We start from the raw sequence: 23,814 nt of genomic DNA on the forward strand, positions 1-23,814 counted from the left end.
GTTCTGGACTCCCCGGCCATCAGAAACATCCTTTCTGCATCTAGTCTGTCCAGACCTGACAGAATTTTGTAGGTTTCGATGAGATCCCCTCTCAATCTTCTAAACTCCAGTGAGTATAAGCCCAATTGACACAATCTCTCCTCATACGTCATTCCTGCCATCCCAGGTATCAGCCTGGTGAATCTTCGCTGCACTCCCTCCATGGCAAGAACGTCCTTCCTCAGGTAAGGTGACCAAAACTGCACACAATACTCAAGGTGCGGTCTCACCAAGGCCCTGTACAACTGCAGCAAGACATCCTTGTTCTTGTACTCGAACCCTCTTGCTACGAAGGCCAACATACCATTTGCCTTCTTAACCGTCTGCTGCACCTGCATGCTTACCTTCAGCGACTGGTGCACAAGAACACCCAGGTCTCTTTGCAATTCCCCTTCTCCCAATCTATTGCCATTCAAATAATAATCTGCCTTCCTGTTTTTGCCACCAAAGTGGATAACCTCACATTTATCCACATTATAGTGCATTTGCCATGTTTCTGCCCAATCACCCAACCTGTCCAAATCGTACTGGAGTTTCATGACATCCTCCTCACAGCATACCCTCCCACCCAGCTTTGTGTCATCTGCAAATTTGGAGATATTACATCCAATTCCCTCGTCCAGATCATTAATATATATTGTGAACAGCTGGGGTCCCAGGACCGATCCTTGCGGTACCCCACTAGTCACTGCCTGCCACTCGGAAAACGACCCGTTTATTCCAACTCTTTGCTTTCTGTCCGCCAACCAGTTCTCTATCCAAGTCAATACCTTGCCCCCAATCCCATGTGCCTTAATTTTGCACGCTAACCTCTTATGCGGGACCTTATCGAAAGCCTTCTGAAAGTCCAAATACACCACATCCACTGGTTCTCCCTTATCTCTTTTGCCAGTTACATCCTCAAAAAATTCCAGTAGATTAGTCAAGCATTTTGTAAATCCATGTTGACTTTGTCCGATCCTGTCACTGCTATCCAAGTGCTCTGCTATTACATCTTTTATAATGGACTCTAGCATTTTCCCCACTACCGATGTCAGGCTTACCGGTCTATAATTCCCCGCTTTTTCTCTGCCACCTTTTTTGAATAGTGGGGTAACATTAGCTACCCTCCAATCCATGGGTACTGTTCCAGAATCTATCGAGTTCTGGAAGATGACCAGCAATGCATCTACTATTTCTAGGGCCACTTCCTTAAGTACCCTGGGATGTAGATTATCAGGCCCTGGGGATTTATCGGTCTTCAGTCCCATCAATTTTCCTAACAGCATTTCCCTACAAATACTGATTTCTTTCAGTTCCACCCTTTCATCAGACCCTATGTTCTGCGGTATTTCTGGGAGGTTATTTGTGTCCTCCTTTGTGAAGACAGAACCAAAATATGTATTTAATTGGTCTGCCATTTCTTTGCTCCCCATTATAAATTCCCCCGATCCTGACTGCAAGAGACCTACGCTTGACTTCACCAATCTTTTTCTCTTCACATATCTATAAAAGCTTTTACAGTCAGTTTTTATGTTCCCTGAAAGCTTACTCTCATATTCTATTTTCCCTTTCTTAATTAATCCCTTTGTCCTCCTTTGTTGAATCCTAAACTGCTCCCAATCCTCAGGATTATTGCTTTTTCTGGCCAATTTATATGTCCTCTCCTTGGATCTTATGCTATCCCTAATTTCCCTTGTTAGCCACGGTTGAGTCACCTTTTTTGTTTTATTTTTATGCCAAACTGGGATGAACAACTTCTGTAGTTCATCCATTCGGTCTTTGAATGTTTGTCATTGCCTATCCACCGTCAACCCTTTGAGTGCCATTCCCCAATCAATCCGACCCAACTCGCTCCTCAGACCATCGTAGTTTCCTTTATTTAAATTGAGGACCCTAGTTTCTGAGTCAACTACTTCATTCTCCATCTTAATGAAGAATTTGATCATATTATAATCGCTCCGACCCAAGGGGCCTCGTACAACAAGATTGCTAATTAATCCTTTCTCGTTACATAATACCCAGTCTAAGATGGCCTGATCTCTGGTTGGTTCCTCGACATATTGGTCCAGGAAACCATCCCGTAAACACTCCAGGAATTCCTCCTCCACAGTATTGTTACTAATTTGGTTAGCCCAATCTATATGTAGATTAAAGTCACCCATGATGACTGCTGTGCCCTTATTGCACGCTTCTTTAATCTCCCTTTTAATGCCATCCCCAACCTCCGCCTTACTGTTGGCTGAGGAGGATCTGAGCTCTTCGCATTGTTCCTCCTGCAGGTCCAAGCCTCGCTGTTGTGTAATGTTGTGCAGAGCACAGCAAATCACAACCACTCTGGAGATCCTGGCTGGTGTGTACTGAAGGGCGCTGCCAGATCTGTCCAGGCACCTGAAGTGCATCGTCAGCATACCGATAGCCTGTTCAATCACAGATCTGGTGCTGATATGGCATTCATTGTGGCGCTGTTGGGTTTCAGTGGTTGGGTTTCTGACGGGTGTCTTGCGCCAAGTTTGCAGTGGGTATCCCTTGTTGCCTATCAGCCACCCCTTAAGTCTGCTTCCAAGTCCAAAGAGATTAGTGAGCTTGGACTGCCACAGGACAAAAGCATCCTGGCAGCTGCCCAGGAATCCTTCGCACACTTGGATAAACATCTTTTTGTGGTTGCACACCAGCCGCACATTGACGGAGTGGAAGCCCTTGCGGTTGATGAACACTCCTGGTTGATCAGGGGTGCCCAGATTGCCACATGTGTGCAGTCAATGGCGTCCTGCACCTGTGGGAAGCCAGCCAGAGCCACAAACCCGAACACCATCTCATTCTGACTGGCATCATCGGTGGCAAAATTGATATAATTGCCGGCGCTGGCAAACAAGCCATCGGTCACCTGTCTTATGCATTTGTGGGCAGCAACTAGGAGATCCTGCATATGAGCCCTGGAAGGATCCAGAGGCTAAAATGTTGAGGGCGGTGGTGACTTTGAGAGCAACTGGTAACGCGTGGCCACCAGTTCTAGCAGGCAGTAGGTCTTCTTCTAGGACATCCTGATGTGACATCCTGAGCCTCCTGAGACATGGCTGTTCAGACATGACAAGGGAACTCAGCCTCCCGTTTCATGGGTAGTGCCTCCTGCAAGCTGCACCTTTCTGTTGGCCGCGTGTCTGCTGCTCCCCTCTCTGCTGCTGCCCTCTGTCCTGTGGAGCTACAGGTCTGTGAGCAGCAGGCTGCTGTTGCTGGTTATCCTGGTCCTCATCTGAGGTCCAATCCAAGGCAGCATAAGCGGCACCCAAAGACCAAATCTCCAAAGTGTAGAAAGTAACTTCCACAGTGTGGAAAGTAATCGCTCAGCAAAAGTACTGTGAACAAACCCTTTCCCACAAGCAGGTAAGAAAGCAGATGTGAGTACTGAGTATTTATCGGCATATTTCCCTACGATTGCTTCAACCCCCTCAATTGCCGCTGTGTACTCGCCTTGTTGTCTCTGGCGAGTTTCAGGAAGACCGGGAAACCCGTGGACCCCGATGTTAAAGTCAAATATGTGTTGAAATATCGCTCTAATTGAGCCATTAACAGATGGTAATTGACAACCCGCCTCTCCCGAGGGGGTTGCGTGCACGAAGCCTGACGCGCTCGAGTGAAATGCGTTGACAGTTTTCAAGGTGTTAACCCCCACCCACCCGCACCCAAACCCACGCAGCTTAAAATTCAGCCCGTTATTTGTATCACCATAAAATTTATTATTTTCATTTTGATTTTAATAACAAAACTGAATCGGGTAAATTAAGTTGTTCTGCTCTGCAAATAATTTTTCAGAGCAGGCTATTCTCAGAGAATCCAATGAAATAAATGTATTTCTCGCACGTCTGACGGCACAGTGAGATCCCCAAATACCGATTTTCTCTGAATAGAATCAGTAAAACATCCTCTCAGACTTCAGAATGACCCAGCTTCCAGATTACTTTTTGGTTTACCTAAAGTAGGGGTTTATTGTCTCTATCTACCCAATGCGCATTACTGCCCCTAAAGTCAAAAAACTAAGAGACAATGAAAAAGAGAAACATTGGAAGATCATGACAAAAATATTGAGATTTTAATGCATTTAATATTCTTACTGCTTTAAAATGGGTAAAAGTACATGAATCAAAATTCCACAACAACCAGTTTAAATATAAAGATAGCAGAACAAGCTTCTCCATAAGCTAAATTGATAAAAGCAACGTGTAACTAAGTCACACAGACCAGGAGGTCCCACATGTTGTTCTGAATTAGCTGAGACTATTAGGATGGCAGTTAATCTCGCTCCCGATAGCTATTCAGTGACTCCTGAAAAGTACATGTGTTGTTGTTGTATAAGAATAGGATGGAACTAGTTTGCGATGCTAATCACATCATTTTGCCCGTCAGTACCTGCTACTCAGGAAGCTGCCGGGACTCGTTTAAACTTCATCAAACAACTTATAAGGCATCCAAATTCATCCGGGGACAACAGGCACAAGGAAGCCCTTGGAACAGCTCGAACTGTAATTAAGAAGACAGTTGGAAAACTGAAATCTTGTTTCAGGTGCCTTGGTGGAGCCGTGCAATACTACCCAGCAAGGGGCTGAAGAATCACTGTGTCCTGCTGTGTGCTGCACAACTGCACATTTTAAAAAGGCTTTTTTGTCCTTCTAAATGCAGATGAGGTTGATGAAGAGGAAGAAATAACAGATCTGACAGCTGCAGTTAATACGGTGCTTGCCCAAGAGGGAAATGGGTGGTTCATCGAAACCTGTTATCTACAGCTTGAGGGCGACGCCACAGAATTATTACCAACTGCTTTCAATAAAGCTAACTCAGATAAAACATCTAAAATCGTGGTCCTCTGGATGAACCCGCTCCATTGGCCAGTTATGAACACTATTCCCCAAAGCTTCTAATCTTTGTCCCTATCAGGGGGGATGTCATTCTCTCACTGTACAACAGATGTCCACATACTGCAGCTGAAAAAAAAACACTTTTAGCTGGCAAATATGCAATATATTTAATTTCACCACAAACTATAACAACGCCTTACCAGGAAGTCTACCCCTTGTGCTTATAACCTTGCTAACTCTGCTGCTAACTTCTTAAGGAGGCTCTAAGCTGGGTGACTGGAGCCTTTGAGGACTGATACAACTCTTGTCTCACTTCCAGCTCTTTCCTGCCTGGTATAATTGCTGCTGGTAGCTGCTTTTATACTGCAGTCTGGATCTTGAGTGACCAAACTATGATGTTCTCCTAAATCTACCAGTAATGTGCTGCTTGTTTTGCATCTCCTACTCCTTCTCCACACCTCCCTCCAATTATTCTCTCTCTTCCCTCCTTTCCTCTTCCCTCTCCTTCCAGTCCCTCTTCCTCTGTCCTTCTCCCCTCATCCCTTCCTCTACTCTCTCTTAACCATCCTCTCCCTCTCCCCTCATCCCTCCCTACCCTTATCCCTTCCTCCATCCTCACCATCTCCTTCCTCTCCCCTCCCCATCTCACCCTCTCCTACCCCCCTCCCTTCCTGCCTCCCTCCTCTCCTTGGGCCCCCTCTACTCCCTCCCTCCATTTTGACCCTTTACCACCACAACCACATCTCTCACATGGGCCAGTTGTGGCTCAGTGGGTAGCACTCTCTCGCCTCTGAGTCAGAAGGTAGTGGGTTCAAGTCTCACTCCTGGGATTTGAGCACATAAAGCTAGGCTGACACTCCAATGCAGTGCTGAGGGAGTGCTGCACTGTCGGAGGTGCCGTCTTTTGGATGAGACATTAAACCGAAGCCCCGTCTGCGCTCTCAGGTGGACGTAAAAGATCCCATGGCACTATTTCGAAGAAGAGCAGGGTAGTTATCCCTGGTGTCATGGCCAATATTTATCCCTCAATCAACATAACAAAAAACATTATCTGGTCATTATCACATTGCTGTTTGTGGGACCTTGCTGTGCGCAAATTGGCTGCCGCGTTTCCTACATTACAACAGTGACTACACTTCAAAAGTACTTCACTGACTGTAAAGCACTTTGAAACATCCGGGGGTCATGAAAGGCGCTATATAAATGCAAGTCTCCCTCTGCATGCTCTTGCCGTTCCTTCCCATCTCTCCTTTCTCTCTTTCTCCTCCTCCCCTTCCCTACCTCCTCATTTTCCCCTCCTTTCCCTCTTCTTTCTTTCCCGCCCGTCCTTTCTGCTCCCCTCCTTGGCTTCCCCTTCCTTCCTCTCCGTCCCCTCTCTCCCTCTCCTCTCTCTCTCCCCCTGCCTCCTCTCTTCCCACTGTCACCCTCTCTCTACCCCTACCTCCATCCACTCCCTCTCCTCCTCCCCTTCCCTTCCCCATTCCTCCTCTCCTTCTCACCTCTTCCTTTCATCTTCCTTCTTCCCGCTATCTCTCACACCCCCTTATTTCCCTCTCCCCTCCTCCTCGTCTCCCTCTCTCCTCCTCCTCATCTCTCTCCCCCCTCCTCGTCTCCCTCTCGCCTCCTCCTCGTCTCTCTCCCCCTCCTCGTCTCCCTCTCCCCTCCTCCTCGACTCCCTCTCCCCTCCTCATCTCCCTCTCCCCCTCCTCCTCGACTCCCTCTCCCCTCCTCCTCGTCTCCCTCTCCCCTCCTCCTCGTCTCCCTCATCTCTCTCCCCTCCTCCTCGTCTCCCTCTCCCCTCCTCCTCGTCTCCCTCTCCCCTCCTCGCCTCCCTCTCCCCCTCCTCCTCGTCTCCCACTCCCCTCCTCCTCGTCTCTCTCCCCCCTCCTCGTCTCCCTCTCCCCTCCTCCTCGTCTCTCTCCCCCCTCCTCGTCTCCCTCTCCCCTCCTCCTCAACTCCCTCTCCCCTCAGCTCCCTCTCCCCCCTCATCTCCCTCTCCCCTCCTCCTCATCTCCCTCTCCCCTCCTCCTCGTCTCCCTCTCCCCTCCTCCTCGTCTCCCTCTCCTCCCTCCTCGTCTCTCTCCCCTCCTCCTCGTCTCCCTCTCCCCCACTCCTCGTCTCCCTCTCCCCTCCTCGTCTCCCTCTCCCCCTCCTCCTTGTCTCCCACTCCCCTCCTCCTCGTCTCTCTCCCCCTCCTCGTCTCTCTCCCTCCTCCTCATCTCCCTCGCCCCTCCTCCTCGTCTCCCTCCTCCTCGTCTCCCTCTCCCCTCCTCGTCTCCCTCTCCCCTCCTCCTCATCCCCCTCTCCCCTCCTCCTCGTCTCTCTCCCTCCTCCCCTCCCTCTCCCCCCTCCTCGTCACCCTCTCCCCTCCTCCTCGTCACCTCTCCCCTCCTCCTTGTCTCACTCTCCCTCTCCTCGTCTCCCTCTCCCCTCCTCCTCGTCTCCCTCTCCCCTCCTCGTCTCCCTCTCCCCTCCTCCTCGTCTCCCTCTCCCCTCCTCCTCGTCTCCCTCTCCTCCCTCCTCGTCTCTCTCCCCTCCTCCTCGTCTCCCTCTCCCCCACTCCTCGTCTCCCTCTCCCCTCCTCGTCTCCCTCTCCCCCTCCTCCTTGTCTCCCACTCCCCTCCTCCTCGTCTCTCTCCCCCTCCTCGTCTCTCTCCCTCCTCCTCATCTCCCTCGCCCCTCCTCCTCGTCTCCCTCTCCCCTCCTCGTCTCCCTCTCCCCTCCTCCTCATCCCCCTCTTCCCTCCTCCTCGTCTCTCTCCCTCCTCCCCTCCCTCTCCCCCCTCCTCGTCACCCTCTCCCCTCCTCCTCGTCTCCTCTCCCCTCCTCCTTGTCTCACTCTCCCTCTCCTCGTCTCCCTCTCCCCTCCTCCTCGTCTCCCTCTCCCCTCCTCGTCTCCCTCTCCCCTCCTCCTCGTCTCCCTCTCCCCTCCTCCTCGTCTCCCTCACCCCTCCTTCTCGTCTCTCTCTCCCTCTCCTCGTCTCCCTCTCCTCCCTCCTCGGCTCCTTCTCCCCTCCTCCTCGTCTCCCTCTCTCTCTCCTCATCTCCCTCTCCTCCCTCCTCGTGTCCATCTCCCCTCCTCCTCGTCTCACTCCCCTCCTCCTCGTCTCCCTCTCCCCCACCTCATCTCCCTCTCCCCTCCTCCTCATCTCCCTCTCCCTTCCTCCTCCCCTCCCTCTCCCCCTCCTCGTCTCCCTCTCCCCCTCCTCCTCGTCTCCCTCTCTCCTCCTCCTCGTCTCCCTCTCCTCTCCCCCTCATCTCCCTCTCCCCCTCCTCGTCTCCCTCTCCCCTCCTCCTTGTCTCCCTCTCCCCTCCTCCTTGTCTCCCTATCCCCTCCTCCTCGTCTCCCTCTCCCCCCTCTTCGTCTCCCTCTCCTGTCCTCCTCGTCTCCCTCTCCTCCCTCCTCGTCTCCCTCTCCCCTCCTCCTCGTCTCCCTATCCCCTCCTTGTCTCCCTCTCCCCTCCTCCTCGTCTCCGTCTCCTCTCCTCCTCGTCTCCCGCTCCCCCTCCTCGTCTCCCTCTCCCCTCCTCCTCGTCTCCCTATCCCCTCCTCCTCGTCTCCCTCTCCCCCTCCTCGTCTCCCTCTCCCCGCCTCCTCATCTCCTCGTCTCCCTCTCCCCTCCTCCTCATCTCCCTCTCCTCCATCCTCATCTCCCTCTTCCCTCCTCATCTCCCTCTCCCCTCGTCCTCGTCTCCCTCTCCCCCTCCTCGTCTCCCTCTCCCCTCCTCGTCTCCCCGCCTCCTCGTCTCCCTCTCCCCTCCTCCTCGTCTCCCTCTCCTCCCTCCTCGTCTCCCTCTCCCCTCCTCCTCATCTCCCTCTCCCCTCGTCCTCATCTCCCTCTCCCCCCTCCTCGTCTCCCTCTCCCCTCCTCCTCGTCTCCCCTCCTCCTCGTCTCCCTCTCCCCTCCTCCTCATCTCCCTCTCCCCTCCTCCTCGTCTCCCTCTCCCCTCCTCCTCGTCTCCCTCTCCCCTCCTCCTCGTCTCCCTCTCCCCTCCTCCTCATCTCCCTCTCCCCTCGTCCTCGTCTCCCTCTCCCCCCTCCTCATCTCCCTCTCCCCTCCTCCTCGTCTCTCTCCCTCCTCCCCTCCCTCTCCCCCCTCCTCGTCTCCCTCTCCCCTCCTCCTCATCTCCCTCTCCCCTCGTCCTCGTCTCCCTCTCCCCCCTCCTCGTCTCCCTCTCCCCTCCTCCTCATCTCCCCTCCTCCTCGTCTCCCTCTCCCCTCCTCCTCGTCTCCCTCTCCCCTCCTCCTCGTCTCCCTCTCCCCTCCTCCTCATCTCCCTCTCCCCTCCTCCTCATCTCCTCTCCCCTCCTCCTCGTCTCCCTCTCCCCTCCTCCTCGCCTTCCTCTCCCTCTCCTCGTCTCTCTCCCCCTCCTCCTCATCTCTCTCTCCCCTCCTCCTCATCTCCCTCTCCCCTCCTCCTCATCTCCCTCTCCCCTCCTCCTCGTCTCCCTCTCCCCTCCTCCTCGTCTCCCTCTCCCCTCCTCCTCGTCTCCCTCTCCCCTCCTCATCTGCCTCACCCCTCCTTCTCGTCTCTCTCTCCCTCTCCTCGTCTCCCTCCCCTCCTCCTCGTCTCCCTCTCCCTCTCATCTCCCTCTCCTCCCTCCTCGTCTCCCTCTCCCCTCCTCGTCTCCCTCTCCCCTCCTCCTCGTCTCTCTCCCCTCCTCCTCATCTCCCTCCCCTCCTCATCTCCCTCTCCCCTCTCCTCGTCTCCCTCTCCCCTCCTCGTCTCCCTCTCCTCTCCTCGTCTCCCTCTCACCCTCCTCATCTCCCTCTCTCCTCCTCCTCGTCTCCCTATCCCCTCCTCATCTCCCTCTCCCCCCTCCTCGTCTCCCTCTCCTGTCCTCCTCGTCTCCCTCTCCTCCCTCCTCGTCTCCCTCTCCCCTCCTCCTCATCTCCCTATCCCCTCCTCCTTGTCTCCCTCTCCCCTCCTCCTTGTCTCCCTCTCCCCTCCTCCTCGTCTCCCTCTCCCCTCCTCCTCGTCTCCCTCTCCCCTCCTCGTCTCCCTCTCCCCTCCTCCTCGTCTCCCTATCCCCTCCTCGTCTCCCTCTCCCCCCTCCTCGTCTCCCTCTCCCCGCCTCCTCGTCTCCTCGTCTCCCTCTCCCCTCCTCCTCATCTCCCTCTCCTCCCTCCTCGTCTCCCTCTCCCCTCCTCGTCCCCCTCTCCCCTCGTCCTCGTCTCCCTCTCCCCCCTCCTCGTCTCCCTCTCCCCTCCTCCTCGTCTCCCCGCCTCCTCGTCTCCCTCTCCCCTCCTCCTCGCCTCCCTCTCCTCCCTCCTCGTCTCCCTCTCCCCTCCTCCTCATCTCTCTCTCCCCTCGTCCTCGTCTCCCTCTCCCCCCCTCCTCGTCTCCCTCTCCCCTCCTCCTTGTCTCCCTCTCCCCTCCTCCTTGTCTCCCTATCCCCTCCTCCTCGTCTCCCTCTCCCCCCTCTTCGTCTCCCTCTCCTGTCCTCCTCGTCTCCCTCTCCTCCCTCCTCGTCTCCCTCTCCCCTCCTCCTCGTCTCCCTATCCCCTCCTTGTCTCCCTCTCCCCTCCTCCTCGTCTCCGTCTCCTCTCCTCCTCGTCTCCCGCTCCCCCTCCTCGTCTCCCTCTCCCCTCCTCCTCGTCTCCCTATCCCCTCCTCCTCGTCTCCCTCTCCCCCTCCTCGTCTCCCTCTCCCCGCCTCCTCATCTCCTCGTCTCCCTCTCCCCTCCTCCTCATCTCCCTCTCCTCCATCCTCATCTCCCTCTTCCCTCCTCATCTCCCTCTCCCCTCGTCCTCGTCTCCCTCTCCCCCTCCTCGTCTCCCTCTCCCCTCCTCGTCTCCCCGCCTCCTCGTCTCCCTCTCCCCCTCCTCCTCGTCTCCCTCTCCTCCCTCCTCGTCTCCCTCTCCCCTCCTCCTCATCTCCCTCTCCCCTCGTCCTCATCTCCCTCTCCCCCCTCCTCGTCTCCCTCTCCCCTCCTCCTCGTCTCCCCTCCTCCTCGTCTCCCTCTCCCCTCCTCCTCATCTCCCTCTCCCCTCCTCCTCGTCTCCCTCTCCCCTCCTCCTCGTCTCCCTCTCCCCTCCTCCTCGTCTCCCTCTCCCCTCCTCCTCATCTCCCTCTCCCCTCGTCCTCGTCTCCCTCTCCCCCCTCCTCATCTCCCTCTCCCCTCCTCCTCGTCTCTCTCCCTCCTCCCCTCCCTCTCCCCCCTCCTCGTCTCCCTCTCCCCTCCTCCTCATCTCCCTCTCCCCTCGTCCTCGTCTCCCTCTCCCCCCTCCTCGTCTCCCTCTCCCCTCCTCCTCATCTCCCCTCCTCCTCGTCTCCCTCTCCCCTCCTCCTCGTCTCCCTCTCCCCTCCTCCTCGTCTCCCTCTCCCCTCCTCCTCATCTCCCTCTCCCCTCCTCCTCATCTCCTCTCCCCTCCTCCTCGTCTCCCTCTCCCCTCCTCCTCGCCTTCCTCTCCCTCTCCTCGTCTCTCTCCCCCTCCTCCTCATCTCTCTCTCCCCTCCTCCTCATCTCCCTCTCCCCTCCTCCTCATCTCCCTCTCCCCTCCTCCTCGTCTCCCTCTCCCCTCCTCCTCGTCTCCCTCTCCCCTCCTCCTCGTCTCCCTCTCCCCTCCTCATCTCCCTCACCCCTCCTTCTCGTCTCTCTCTCCCTCTCCTCGTCTCCCTCCCCTCCTCCTCGTCTCCCTCTCCCTCTCATCTCCCTCTCCTCCCTCCTCGTCTCCCTCTCCCCTCCTCGTCTCCCTCTCCCCTCCTCCTCGTCTCTCTCCCCTCCTCCTCATCTCCCTCCCCTCCTCATCTCCCTCTCCCCTCCTCCTCGTCTCCCTCTCCCCTCCTCGTCTCCCTCTCCTCTCCTCGTCTCCCTCTCACCCTCCTCATCTCCCTCTCTCCTCCTCCTCGTCTCCCTATCCCCTCCTCATCTCCCTCTCCCCCCTCCTCGTCTCCCTCTCCTGTCCTCCTCGTCTCCCTCTCCTCCCTCCTCGTCTCCCTCTCCCCTCCTCCTCATCTCCCTATCCCCTCCTCCTTGTCTCCCTCTCCCCTCCTCCTTGTCTCCCTCTCCCCTCCTCCTCGTCTCCCTCTCCCCTCCTCCTCGTCTCCCTCTCCCCTCCTCGTCTCCCTCTCCCCTCCTCCTCGTCTCCCTATCCCCTCCTCGTCTCCCTCTCCCCCCTCCTCGTCTCCCTCTCCCCGCCTCCTCGTCTCCTCGTCTCCCTCTCCCCTCCTCCTCATCTCCCTCTCCTCCCTCCTCGTCTCCCTCTCCCCTCCTCGTCCCCCTCTCCCCTCGTCCTCGTCTCCCTCTCCCCCCTCCTCGTCTCCCTCTCCCCTCCTCCTCGTCTCCCCGCCTCCTCGTCTCCCTCTCCCCTCCTCCTCGCCTCCCTCTCCTCCCTCCTCGTCTCCCTCTCCCCTCCTCCTCATCTCTCTCTCCCCTCGTCCTCGTCTCCCTCTCCCCCCCTCCTCGTCCCCCTCTCCCCTCCTCCTCGTCTCCCCTCCTCCTCGTCTCCCTCTCCCCTCCTCGTCTCCCTCTCCCCTCCTCATCTCCCTCTCCCCTCCTCGTCGTCTCCCTCTCCCCTCCTCGTCGTCTCCCTCTCCCCTCCTCCTCGTCTCCCTCTCCCCTCGTCCTTGTCTCCCTCTCCCCCCTCCTCGTCTCCCTCTCCCCTCCTCCTCGTCTCCCCTCCTCGTCTCCCTCTCCCCTCCTCCTCGTCTCCCTCTCCCCTCCTCCTCGTCTCCCTCTCCCCTCCTCCTCGTCTCCCTCTCCCCTCCTCATCTCCCTCTCCTCCTCCTCCTCGTCTCCCTCTCCCCTCCTCCTCGTCTCCCTCTCCCCTCCTCCTCGTCTCCCTCTCCCCTCCTCCTCGTCTCCCTCTCTTTCCTCCTTGTCGCCCTCTCCCCTCCTCCTCGTCTCCCTCTCTTTCCTCCTTGTCTCCCTCTCCTCCCTCCTCGTCTCCCTCTCCCCTCCTCCTCGTCTCCCTATCCCCTCCTCCTCGTCTCTCTCTCCCCCCTCCTCGTCTCCCTCTCCCCTCCTCCTCGTCTCCCTCTCCCCTCCTCCTCGTCTCCCTCTCCCCTCCTCCTCGCCTCCCTCTCCCCTCCTCCTCGGTCTCCCTCTCCCCTCCTCCTCATCTCCCTCTCCCCCCTCCTCGTCTCCCTTTCCCCTCCTCCTCGTCTCCCTCCCCTCCTCCTCCTCTCCATCTCCTCTCCTCCTCGTCTCCCTCTCCCCTCCTCCTCATCTCCCTCTCCCCTCCTCCTCGTCTCCCTTTCCCCATCCTCGTCTCCCTCTCCCCTCCTCCTCGTCTCCCTCTCCCCTCCTCCTCATCTCCCTCTCCCCTCCACCTCATCTCCCTCTCCCCCCTCCTTGTCTCCCTCTCCCCTCCTCGTCTCCCTCTCCCCTCCTCCTCGTCTCCCTCTCCCCTCCTTCTTGTCTCCCTCTCCCCTCCTCCTCGGTCTCCCTCTCCCCTCCTTTCTGCACTTCTGGAAGTGTGACAAAGTGAAACTTCCTCCTGTTGTTTAGCTCCTGCCATGACCCTTCCCAAATCCCAGGAACACAGACGTTTAAGTAAAAGATGGGCGCCTATGCCTGTAGCAATGCAAGAGTGCTTCCCACCCCCACATAGGCAGTGTAATCCTGAGTGGCATCCTGTGACCCTGAGAGGGGAGCCAGGGGCCATCTGGGGCAAAGGAGCTAAGACAGCAACAGTTTTACTTACTGGTCACCCATATTGTCAGACTCTTCTTTCAGAGGCGATCAATCCCTCTGGGAATGATTGTCATTTGTTTTAATGACAGGGGGCCCAGGTTAGGCCCAGAATCAAACCCACAGCTGCTCTGAGCTGGCATAGTTCTGCTGGGCCAATCACAGGTGCATCTGGCGAGTTTCCCAGCAGAGCATGGACTGCCCCCAGACTCACCCCAAACTGCTGCTGGGATGTAAGGGGTGTCAGAAGTAGCCCCAGCCCCCTACTCTCCCTCAATCACAATCTGTTGTGCACCTCAGAAAGGGTGGAATTCCAGCAGAAGCAGACACCGCCCCATTTACCACCCCCTTCGATGGATTTCTGCCAGAATTGTGTGATCTACTTTATGAGGTTGCTGTTGGTTGCACTCCTGTGGTCAGAGATAAGCCAGTAAAGTAAATGGGGTATCAGTTATTAGCAGCAGACAGCCTCATTGTTTGACAGCCTAAACAAACCGAAGTGAAAATCCGTGCCTGGTAATATATTGACCTTCAGCTTATCCTCCTTATGTGACCTTGCTGTACAACTAATCACAAGCTTGTTGACAGGAATCTCATTAAATGTTAACGTTTCACTGTTTGTATATTCCCCTCTACAGCCACCGGCTCCCTTAGTGTATGTCTCATAAATTCGGTGACAATGTCAAGTTAAACTTACTGGATTTTTTAAAAGATTGGCAGCCAGGAAGACTTGTATTTTGCAGAATTCGGAACTGCTGCTGAGCTTCCTGGGCCTGTGCTTGTGCTGCTCCAGCTGCAGCAGCGAGTTCACTTGTAGCCACGATCCAAGAACAACACTGCATTGATACAGTGCCTGTACTGCCGTGGAATGTCCCAGGTGCTTCACAAATTGGAGCAAGGAAATCAATGCCGAGCCAGGAAAGGAGGAGATTAGGAAAAGGGTCGAAATAACTGAAGGCTCTGCCACCAATGGGGCTGAGGAAAGAATGTACAAGGTATCAGAGACAGAGGAAAGGGACATTTTGGGAGAACATATAAGGCTGGGGGCGATTGCAGAGATAGGGTGGGGTGAAATCATAGAGAGATTTTGTGATAAATCCAGAAAGTGGAACAAGGAACTCAAAGAGGCTAGATGTTAGAATTAACACGAGTACTTTATTAACAAATGGGAAAAACATTTACAGACAGCCTGCATCAGCATCCTGGCATTCCACCTTGTGCTGACCTATGCAGGAAGCAAACCTCTGACCTTAACAGGAAGCAAACCTCTGATCTTAGCAGCAGCATTGGCTACAGCACCACCTGGTGGATAACCTTAATCATAACATCCCAGATTACTATATCCCTCCTCCCTTAAGGTTTCAGTATGAATTTCTTAACAAACAACCATTCCTGAGGGTCACATAAGGAGTCTTCATTCATCATGTTCCATACTTGACAAATCTAACAGTTCAGTATCAATCTCTCTGGTGGCTTGCGAGCCCTTTGTGAACGTCTAACAGTAAAGTCCCTGATTGTTTGTGGTGAAGCCACCAGCTGCTCCTGAGCAGTGCTCAGAGTATCTGACTCTGCAACAATGGTTTCCTCTTGACGAATAGGTTCCTGTGTAATCGTCTCTGTCCCTGGTGGTGGCACCACAGGTGCACTTGGATAACTGGGGGCAACCCTGTCTTCAGTCATTGCATCTGGAACCTTCATTTCAATTTCCCCTTGTCTGGTAAGTATCTGATCTACATGTCTGCGTACTACCCTACCATCTCCCAACATGACCTTGTATGATACTGGACCTGTCATTGAGTCGATGAAGCCAGGAATCCACTTTGGTCCATAACTGAAATTCCTGGTAAGGACTGCATCTCCTTCTCCAAAACTTCGGCTCTTTGTTCTTTTGTCATGGTTCTCTTTTTGTTTGTTTTGTCTGTTTTCCATTTTCCTTTTTAGGTCTGGGTGGACAAGGTCAAGAGTGGAGCGTAGTCTACGACCTAATAACATCTCAGCAGGAGAGAGTCCTGTGGTGGATTGAGGTGTTATTCTGTAGCTGAACAGAACCCGTGACACTTTGGCTGCTAAACTCCGTTCTGCACTTTTTTTCATCATCTCCTTAAATGTTTGTACGGCTCTCTCCGCAAGTCCATTCGAGGACGGATGATATGGAGCTGAGGTCACCTGCACTATGCCATTTTTTCTCAAGAACTCTTGTCTCTGTACTCACAAAACAAGTGGCATTGTCACTCACCACGATCTCCGGTAGCCCTTGATTACTGAAGCTCCGACGCAGGCAGTCTATAGTAGTAGTGGCGGAAGCAGAATTTACAGGATAAACATCCATCCATTTGGAATGTGCATCAATGATTATGAGGAACATCTTCCCCATGAATGGACCCGCATAATCTAAGTGCAATCTTCTCCATCGTTTACCCGGCCACTCCCAGGGGTGGAGAGGAGCCGCTGCTGGTGCCTTCCAGTGTTCCTGACAAGTGCTGTATGTCTTGACCAGATTTTCTATCTCCTCACCTAGTTTTGGCCACCACAAGTAACTCCTAGCCAAGGCTTTCATACGCGAGACCCCAGGATGACACTGATGTAGTTGTTCTAGGATAGACTGTCGTGCTGGCTGTAGAATAATCACTCGTGCTCCCCACAACACGCAACCATTCTGCACACTCAGCTCTGTTTTCCTGACACTGTAGGGTGTGAAGTCAGCCCCTTCCGGATGCTGTGGCCATCCCCTCAACACATATTCTTGAACTCTAGACAGTACTGGATCTTTTCCTGTCCATGTTCTTACTTGCTCTGCAGTGACAAGTGCCGTGTCAGTGTCCTCCAACATCAAAACTCTGTCCTCTGGAGCTGCACGGATAGGTGTGCCTGGCAGTGGAAGACGGCTCAAGGCATCTGCGTTCCCATGGTACTTGCCCGCCTTGTAGACGATGACATACTCATATGCCCTCAATGTCACTGCCCACCTCTGGATCCGGGGTGACACCATCTGTGGAACTGCTTTCATTTCATTGAAAAGAGAGAGAAGAGGTTTATGATCGGTGCATATGGTGAACTTCCTGCCATATATGTACTTGTGGAACCTCTGTAACCCAAACATTACTGCTAACCCCTCTTTGTCTAACTGGGAATAGTTTTTTTCCGCTGGTGTTAGAGTTCGGGACATAAACCCTATTGGTCTTTCAGTTCCATCTTCCATGCAGTGTGAAAGAACTGCCCCACCCCGTAAGGTGAAGCGTCACAAGAGAGAATGATGTCTTTCTCTGCATTGTAGTGAACCAGCACATCCGACGACAACATCAGTTTCTTGGACTGTTCAAATGAAATCCCCTGCTCCTCTCTCCACTGCCACTGTGTCTCCTTGTGCAGTAGTTTGTGAAGAGGTGCTAACCACTGTTGACAAGTTTGGTAAAAACCTGTTATAATAGTTCAGCAGTCCCAGGTAAGCTTTTAACTGAGCCACATTTGTAGGAGCAGGGGCATCCTGCAGTGCTTGTACCTTCTCCTTGAGTGGATGGAGCCCAGTGGCTTCCACTCTGTGTCCCAGGAACACTGCCTCATTCCCCAGGAAAGTGCACTTACTCCTCTTGAGCCGGAACCCTGCCCTCTCCAATCTCTGTAGTACCTCTCTCAGAGTGCTCAGATGCTCCTGGTCGGTTCTTCCCGTCACCAGAATGTCATCCAGAGAGATGGAAACATGTGGAATCCCTTGCAGTACACCTTTGATTGTCCTCTGGAAGATAGCTGGACTAGATGAGACACCAAACGGTAAGCGGTTATATGTAAACAAGCCCTTGTGTGTATTTATGGTGACATACTTCTTTGATTCGTCATCCAGTGTAATCTGCAAGTAGGCATGACTCATATCCAACTTTGTGAATTTCTTTCCTCCAGCCAGGTTTGCAAAGAGATCCTCTTTTTTGGGAATCGGATACTGCTCTAGTTTGGACACCCGATTGACAGTCAATTTATAGTCTCCACAGAGTCTTACCGAATTGTCTGGTTTTAAAACAGGTACTATGGGAGCTGCCCATTCCGAACATTTCACCGGCTCCAGTATGTTCTCTCTCAATAGACGGTCAAGCTCAGCCTCTACCTTTGGCTTCATGGCATAAGGCACAGGTCGTTGTTTAATAAACCTTGGCAGTGCCTCCTTGTCGACATAAATCTTAGCTGGGGAGCCATTAAATGTGCCAAGTTCCTCCTTGAACACACTCTCATGTTCACTCAACACTTCTTGCAAAGTCAACTGTTTGCCCGCATCTATTTGATGTACTGGTCCCCAGTCCAATTTAAGTTCTTTTATCCAGCTCCGACCTAACAGGTTTGGTCCGGTACCCGATACTATAACTACAGGTAGCTGTTCCACTGTGTCCCTGTGTTGCACAGTTACCTTAGCTGTACCTAATGTCGCTATTCGTTCACCTGTATATGTTTTAAGATGCAGGGAGCAATGCTTTAACTCTGGAACTTTTGCACGGTTCCACAATTTTGAGTACTCTGCCTTGTTCATTATGGTCACGCCGCACCCTGTATCCACTTCAAAGTTCACCTTAGAGTCATTTACTGTCAGTTGCAATGTGATAGGAGCCACTTTTGGAATGTTCTCTAACATGCTATACATTATGAACATGTCCTCTTCTTCCTCAGCTTCCCCGCTGATGTGGTGTGTTCCATGTTTTTCCACTTCTCTCCCTTGGTTTTGCTGTCCTCCCCCTTTTGGTTTGGATTCCTCCACAGGTGATTTTGCCCTGCAAGCTCATTTTATGTGTCCTTGTTTCCCACACTTGTAGCACTTTTCCTCCAGAAACCGGCATTCACTCGCCAGGTGATCGCCCTTGCATCTATAACATGCCTTCACATGCTCACGTTGTGGTTTCTGACGCATGTTCAACTTGTGCACAACAACCTGACCTGCAACTTGCGTAGCATTAGCCCTGTCTGAACCCTGTATTTCTTTTACATCTCGGTTCGCTGTCTCTATGGCTTGAGCAAGTTCCTATGCTTTTTCATAAGTAAGCCCAGTCTCGGATAATAATCTACGCTGCATTCGGTTGTCCATAATTCCGCAAACTAGCCTATCTCGCAGCATTTCCTTCAGGTTGCTCCCATAATTGCAATCTTGTGCTAATTTATGCAACACCGCTACATAGTCCATTACGCTCTCTTCCTCTTTCCTGTTCCTTGAATTAAACTTGAACCGCTGTACAATCTCATTAGGCTTAGGGTTGAAATGTTCTTTTAGCAAGGCCACTAATTCAACAAATGATTTGTCTCCAGGCTTTTCAGGACTGAGCAGATTCTTCATCAAACTGTAGGTTTGGCTTCCCACTGAACTAAGCAGAATGGCTTCCCTTTTTCCGGCATCATTTATTTCATTTGCTTCGAAAAAATAACCCAACACTTAACAGTATTCTTCCCAGGTTTGTGCTTGAATATCAAATGCAGAAACCGTTCCTACCGTGGCAGCCATGCTCTCTTCCAGCTTGTAGCTAACTTTAGCTCGTGATTTTGTTGTTTAAACGTCCCGGCAGACTTTTCTTCTTTATGCAGGGTCCTTTAGTTGCCTCATCGCCAAATGTGATAAATCCAGAAAGAGGCTAGATGTTAGAATTAGCACAAGTACTTTATTAACAACTGGGAAACACATTTACAGACAGCCTGCATCAGCATCCTGGCATTCCACCTTGCGCGAACCTATGCAGGAAGCAAACCTCTGACCTTAACTGGAAGGAAACCTCTGACATTAACAGCAGAATTGGCTACAGCACCACCTGGTGGATAATCTTAATCATAACATCCCAGATTACTGTAGGTTTATAGATGAGAACAAGGATTTTAGATTTAACGCGTGGGTTTGGGGACCCAGCAAGGATAGGGTGATCGACAAGTTTGGGAAAGGTCAGAAGTGACAGAATTTTGGACAAGTTGTAGTTTATGGAAGGTGAAGGATGGGAGGCCAGCAAGGTGATGTTTAATGTGGAGCTAACTAAAGTAGGCCTGAGGGTTTCAGCAACGGAGGAGCTGAGATACGGACAGAGGTGGACAATGGTGACATCAGAATTTTGTGCACAAACATTGGCCAAACTGTCACGGCCAGTCTGTTGTGCCTGTGCAAAATAACAAGCCCCACATTACTGGTTAATGCTGGAGAGAGGCATAGTTTAGTCACTCTCAAGAACCTGGCTGTAGTATAAGAGCAGCCACTGGAATCATAGAATGATACAGCACAGAAGGAGGCCATTCAGCCCATCGTGCCTGTGCCGGCTCTTTGGTAGAGCTATCCAATTAGTTCCACTCCCCTGCTCTTTTCCCATAGTCCTGTAATTTTTTTTTCCCTTCAAGTATTTATCTTATTCTCTTTCGAATCTGCTTCCACCACCCTTTCAGGCAGTGCATTCCAGATTACAACTCGCTGCATAAAAAAGGTTTCCTCATGTCGTCTTTGGTTCTTTGCCAATCATCTTAAATCTGTGTCCTCTGGTTATCAACCCTTCAGCCATTGGAAACAGTTTCTCTTTATTTACTCTGTCAAAACCATTCATGATTTTGAACACCTCTATCAAATCTCCTCTTAGCCTTCTCTGCTCCAAGGAGAACAGCCCCAGCTTCTCCAGTCTCTCTACATAACCGAAATCCTGCACCCCCAGTACCATTCTAGTAAATCTCCTCAGCACCCTCTCCAAGGCCTTGACATCCTTCCAAAAGTGCGGTGCCAGAATTGAACACAGTACTCCAGCTGAGGCCTAACCAGTGTTTTATAAAGGTTTAACATAACCTTCATGCTTTTGTACTCTGTGCGTCTATTTATGAAGCCAAGGATCTCATTTTTTTAAAAACCACCTTATCAACTTGTCCTGCCACCTTCAAAGATTTCTGTACGTGCACCCCCTTTAAAATTGTACTATTTAGTTTATATTGCCTCTCCTCATTCTTCCTACCAAAATGTATCACTTCACACTTCCCTGTGTTAAATTTCATCTTCCATGTGTCTGCCCATTTCACTCGTCTGCCTATGTCCTCCTGAAGTCTGTTACTATCCTGCTCATTGTTTACTACATTTCCGAGTTTTGTGCCATCTGCAAACTTTGAAATTATGACCTGTAAACCCAAGTCCAGATCATTAATATATATCAAAAGGAGCAGTGGTTCCAACACTGACCCCTGGGGAACATCACTGTGTACTTTCCAAATAAAAACAGAAAATGCTGGAAATACTCAGCAGGTCAGACAGCATCTGTGGAGAGAGAAACAGAGTTAATGGCTCAGAAATTCGGGTCGGGGGCTTCCCGCGGGTGCAAGCCTCCGACCTGCACTTACCTAGCACGCCGGCCGTTGAGCTGTGGGCCCGTGTGGGATTCCAATCCTGGGCCTCCTCCAACTGCCGGCGCGCAGTGCTTGCGTATCCCAGGGGCGCAGTTAGTTCGATGCGTCCCCTGGGATCACGTGGGCCATGGAGAGCCAATGGTAGCAGGGAATGCTTCATTCATAAGTTTGACAGGAAGAGCTGTCAAACCTATAAATACTATAAGCCCCAAAACATCACTAAAACCTCAAATAAATTTTTTTTAAATCACATTTTTAAAATAAACTATAAATTACATGAAATAACTATTTTAAACAATAATTTAAATTTTTGAAAAAATTAATTACACTTTCTAACAGGGCTAAAAATTAACTTACCTTTCTTTAAAGTATTTAAAAATAATAAACCTGTGGAAAAAATGTTTTAATTTTAATTAATTCACCACTTACCTTGTTAAAAACAGATCTTGCGCCTGCTTTTTAAAAGTGTAACTGCTGGAGACTTACCCTCCCAGAGAAAGCTGCAAAAAAAGTAAGTTCAATGTGCACGCGCTGCCTCTCCGGCGCACGAGTTCAACTTCTGAACCCCTTCTTTCAGGGGAACGGAAGTGCCGGTTTCCCGCGCATGCGCAGTGCATGCACAAAACCAGCACTTTCGTTGGGCCTACGCATGCGTACTCACGCGTTGGGACCCGAATTTCTGGGCCAATGTTTCAGGTCCATGACCTTACAACAGAACTGGAAAAAGTTGGAGATGCAACAGGTTTTAAGCAAGTGCAGGGGCAGGAAAAGTGGGGTGGGGGTGGGGTGGGGGGGGTGCGAGGAAAGAACAAAAGGGAAGGTCTGTGATGGGGGAAGACAGAAGAGATTAAATGACAAAAGGGATGATGGTGCAAAGCAAATGGGGGTGGTAATGGGATAAGAAAAGAAACAAAAGATGGGTCTAGAGGAGCAGCAAATGACCACAGCAAAATCATTACCAACAACTGCTGTCCGAAAAAATGGGAACAGTGGTTATGGTCTGAAATTGTTGAACTCAGTGTTGAATCCGGAAGGCTGTAAAGTGTTTAATCGAAAGATGAGCTGCTGTTCCTCGAGTTTATGTTGAGCTTCATTAGAACAGTGTAGGAGGCTGAGGACAAAGAGGTCAGAGTGGGAGTGGGGCGAAGAATTAAAATGATAAGCAAATACTTCCCTGCAGTCTGAAATATAACCATTAACCACTATTACGATAGCAAAATACTGCAGATGCTGGAAATCCGAAATAACAACAGAAAATGCTGGAAAACTCAGCAGGCCAGGCAACATCCGTGGAGAGAAATTAGAGTCGACATTTCGGGTCGAAACCCTTTTTCAAACCTGGAAAGGAAATGAAATAGATCGAAGGCAGGGCTGCGATAGAACAAAAGAAGTAAAGGGACATTAAGAGGTATTCAAAACCAGACGAGATGGTAATAGGACAGTGGAGACAAAAGACGGCTCAGATTAGGTGTGAAGTGTACTGGCAGGATCAGAGACAGCTGCCATGTGGGAGAGAGAAAAAAAAGGAAAGGGGGGGGGAGGGAAGACCCAAAACAAAGGGGTGGAAAAAAAATATAAGTAAAAATGTAATAGGGGCCGAGGTTATGATCTGAAATTGTTGAACTCGATATTGAGTCCAGAAGGCTGCAACGTGCTTCATCAACTCTTGGACACCAATGCCCCTCCGGAACCTTCTTCCCCTTCACTTTCCTCTGACCCCCCTTCTCCCAATCTCATCCCCTGCCGCATTTTCACTATCCCCTCTAACCTTCCACTCTCTGACCCCGAACGATCAGTCCTCAGCAAAGGCCTGAGCTTCATCCCCTTACGCCCCCACCTCAATGAATTTCGAGCTCGGCACGATGTTGAGCTCTTTTGAAGAACATAAGAAATAGGAGCAGGAGTAGGCCAATCGGCCCCTCGAGCCTACTCCACCATTCAATAAGATCATGGCTGATCTGGTCCTAACCTCGAATCTACTATCACTCTACATCCCACCCAAACCATGCTAGTGAGTATAGGAATAGGAGGATGGAGCAGATGAATGCGTGGCTAAAGAGTTGGTGCAGGAGGGAGGGCTTTAGTTTCCTGGATCACTGGGCCTGCTTCTGGGAAAGGTGGGACTTGTACAAGTCGGACGGGTTGCACCTGAACCAGAGCGGGATAAATATCCTTGCGGGGAGGTTTGCTAGCACTGTTCGGGGGGGTTTAAACTAAAATGGCAGGGGGTTGGGAACCTGAGCAGGGAGACAGAGGAAAGGAAAACAGGGATAAAAGCAAAAGATAGGAAGGAGAAAAACAAAAGTGGCAGTCAGAGAAATCAACGGTTTAAATCAAACGTGGCCACAGTAAATAATAATTCTAATAGGTCTAAGAGCGTTAAAAAAACAAGCCTGAAGGCTTTGTGTCTTAATGCGAGGAGCATTTGTAATAAGGTGGATGAATTGGCTGCGCAAATAGAGGTAAACGAATACGATTTGGTTGGGATTACAGAAACGTGGCTCAAGGATGGCCAAGACTGGGAACTCAACATCCAGGGGTATTCGATATTCAGGAAAGATAGGCAAAAAGGAAAGGGAGGTGGGGTAGCATTACTGGTTAAAGAAGGGATTAATACAATTGTAATGAAGGATATTAGCTCTGATGATGTGGAATCTGTATGGGTAGAATTGAGAAATACTAAGGGGAAAAACACATCAGTGGGAGTGGTATATAGACCTCCAAACAGTAAGGTGGAGGTTGGGGATGGCATTAAAAGGGAAATTATAGAAGCGTGCAATAAGGGCACAGCAGTCATCATGGGTGACTTTAACCTACATATAGATTGGGCCAACCAAATTAGTAACAATACTGTGGAGGAGGAATTCCTGGAGTGTTTACGGGATGGTTTCCTGGACCAATATGTCGAGGAACCAACCAGAGATCAGGCCATCTTAGACTGGGTATTATGCAACGAGAAAGGATTAATTAGCAATCTTGTTG

Source organism: Somniosus microcephalus, chromosome 16 (assembly GCF_052327205.1).
Source record: "Somniosus microcephalus isolate GS21.2 chromosome 16, FLI_Smic_1.0, whole genome shotgun sequence".
Lineage (NCBI taxonomy): Eukaryota > Metazoa > Chordata > Chondrichthyes > Squaliformes > Somniosidae > Somniosus > Somniosus microcephalus.